This window comes from Carcharhinus amblyrhynchos, chromosome 7 (assembly GCF_965287045.1).
Source record: "Carcharhinus amblyrhynchos chromosome 7, sCarAmb.v2.hapA, whole genome shotgun sequence".
NCBI classification, from domain to species: domain Eukaryota; kingdom Metazoa; phylum Chordata; class Chondrichthyes; order Carcharhiniformes; family Carcharhinidae; genus Carcharhinus; species Carcharhinus amblyrhynchos.
In genome coordinates this window covers 35364099-35366827 of record NC_137330.1, presented here as the reverse complement: position 1 = coordinate 35366827, position 2729 = coordinate 35364099, and the positions used below count along the sequence as shown (strand labels likewise).

The following is a 2729-nucleotide window of genomic DNA, read 5'->3' as shown; positions in this document are numbered from 1 at the left end:
GCCTTCAGAAAGTCCAAATAAACCACGTCCATTGCCTCCCCATCATCAACTCTACTAGCTACAATCTCAAAGTGAGGCACGTCCCTTAGCTATTTAATCTCCTACTGGCTGTTAATTGGCTTGAAGTGAGTCTTCCATCTCTCAGCAACAGGATGTCCTGCCTCAATGATCTGCTAGCCAACAAAAGACTAACAGCTGTCCCATACCAACTGCACCACTGTCGGTGCTGCAGCTACAGTTGCAGGAAGGTGTGCTGGAGCTGGAGGTAGATTTGGGAGATCTGCTGGAGCCAGTTTGGCTCTGGTGAGGTGGGGGGCTGGGGTAGACAAGCCAAGTGGCAAGGAGAACTGGGGTGGGGAGGGGGAGGAGACTTTCATGGGCCCTCCAACAGGTTAAATCTCAGTGGCAGCAGGATGATCCCTGAAGAGGCTATCAATTTTACTTCAAGACCTGCTACACCATTCCATGTAGACTTTTGCAACTTAGAATCATAGAATCCCTACAGTGTAGAAGGTGCCATTCAGCTCATTGTGTCAGCACTGACCACTACTCCACAGAGCCCTATTCCCTTAACTCCTTATATTTACCTTGTTAATCCCCTTGACACTAGGTTTAACTTTAGCATGACCAATCAACCTAACCCATACATCTTTGGACTCTGGGAGGAAACCGGAGCACCCAAAGGAAACCCATGCAGACAGAGGAGAACGTGCAAACTCCACACAGGCAGTGTCCCGAGGCCGGAATTGAACTCGGGTCCCTGGCGCTATGAGGCAGCAATGCTGACCACTGTGCCACCCCACAAACTTGAAAGATACACTTGTTCAATGTAGCAACAGCCAGAAGAACAAAACCAGCAATTAGCCTGAAGGAAGTTCCTTTAAATACCTTTGGGTGGCAAGTGGTTTGGGGGGTGGGGGGGTGCTGACCTTACTGTTGTTACTGAGGATTCAGCTGTTTTACATTAAGGGAGAGCATTGTCATCCTTGTGCAGGGGCTTTTGCTAATCTTCTCTGTATTGTTCCCATTTCTGTTTCTGTGATGCCTGGTACATCGAACTCCAAATTGGCACTGCATGCATCACAGTAGCATTGTATGCTGATTGACGCTGTGATCTACTTCTCTACATACTTCTGCTGGACTTTAGCTGTATGAGCTAGTGGCCTCATAAAGTTGGGGCTCTGGCGTGATTCATGACAAAAGTGTGTGGCATGTTGAATGTCATTTTGGTCCCCAAAGAGCATCCAAATAATGTGCATTACTGAGTCTGACTTTATGCCATTAACTTCACTCTTCCCAAAGTTGAGCTGGGGCTCACCCAAGACTAGGTACTGAGGAAACTGTTTGACACCAAGGAGCCAATGAAAGGATCAAGAAAGGTAATTGAACATTGGAGATGGGGGTCATTGATGTACATGTGGAAGCTGACCACATTTTTGTGGCTATGTCATCAACTAGGCAGCATGTAGAAGGGGAAAGGGTCAAAAACTTTAGCTGTGACATTACAAAGAGGGAGCCGGGAATAGAAGATATTGCTAGAGATTTCTAGCTACAACCTAATAGGTAAGGGTGGAACCAAGAAGGGTGGTGGCACCAAGCTGTACACTGGTGAAAGTCAGTGGATCACATCTTGTTATCATGAACTCACTGTGTTGAAGGCAGCAAGGAGGCCTAGGTAGATGAAGGGGGATAATGATCCACGATCAAAGGAACAGCCAATGGTATTTGTGACTTTAGCTTGGGACAGTCTGGATATGAAAAAAATGGCAAGCTGACTTTTATGATTGTTATGACTCAAGGTAGAAAATAGGGGGAAAATGACAGAAATGATGTGTGATTTGTGCAAGCTCTAGGCAACGTACATAAGTCAAAGCTCCATTGACTGCAATTGTGCCCTTTCGACTCAGCATTCATTGCATTAAAGATTAGGTCTGGCCTTAGCTCTGCGCCCTGTGCTAAATTCGTGCTGCAGCAGATGGTGTACTCCGATGTCGAGACAAAAGCTGCGTTTCTGAAGCACACTGAAGTCAAGGTTATTGGTAAGTTATACTTTAAGGATTGCTAATTTAATGGCTGGCACATGATTTTTGGAGGAAGTTTATTCCTGGGCTGAGGTAGACAAAGACAATTGAAGTAAAATGTGAAAAGCAAGTTGAAAGGCAAGCATCCATTCTCAGCACAGTCAATCTTTTTGCTGCACAAATGCTAAAAAGGATTGCAAAGGTCCTTTGTATTCCATGACTGATTTTACAAAAGTCACATCATGTCCAAACCATGTGACTCGCACACAGTATAATGATGAAGTTGTGCAGAAAGTATTATTAATGCACATCTGCAAAAAAGTGCAAGTTTAATTTCCTCATTTCAAAATGATAATTAAGAAAGTGGCATCATTTATCACAGAAATAATAACATGTCAAGAAGAAATACTAGGGATGGATTACTCTCTTCTATCACAGAATAAATTATTCCTTACTGAATTTCCACGATAGCTTACAGCAACAAATTGCCAAACTCTCAGCATCATCTATGTCTAAGCCATTTAACTCCGTTAAATCATTTTTGCACCAAGGGTAACAATAACATCAAACTGAGCTTTTGCTGCTGGAATCACAGCCCCTCATTCTGAGGTAGAATTAAAGGGTATGTGTGCACGCACAGTATGGTGCTGAAATATCCCTGTATATCTGCTTCTGTACACGGTATGTATGAACCAATCAAATCATGGT

The 2729-nt window shown here is 44.0% G+C and overlaps 1 non-coding gene across 1 annotated transcript; it reads right to left on the bottom strand.

The window, feature by feature from the left end:
* Positions 1–948: 948 nt before the first annotated feature.
* Positions 949–1055, bottom strand: LOC145345833 (U6 spliceosomal RNA). Its single transcript, XR_013887203.1, has one exon. It is a non-coding gene; the product is annotated as a U6 spliceosomal RNA (small nuclear RNA).
* Between the last annotated feature and the right edge of the window lie 1674 nt (positions 1056–2729).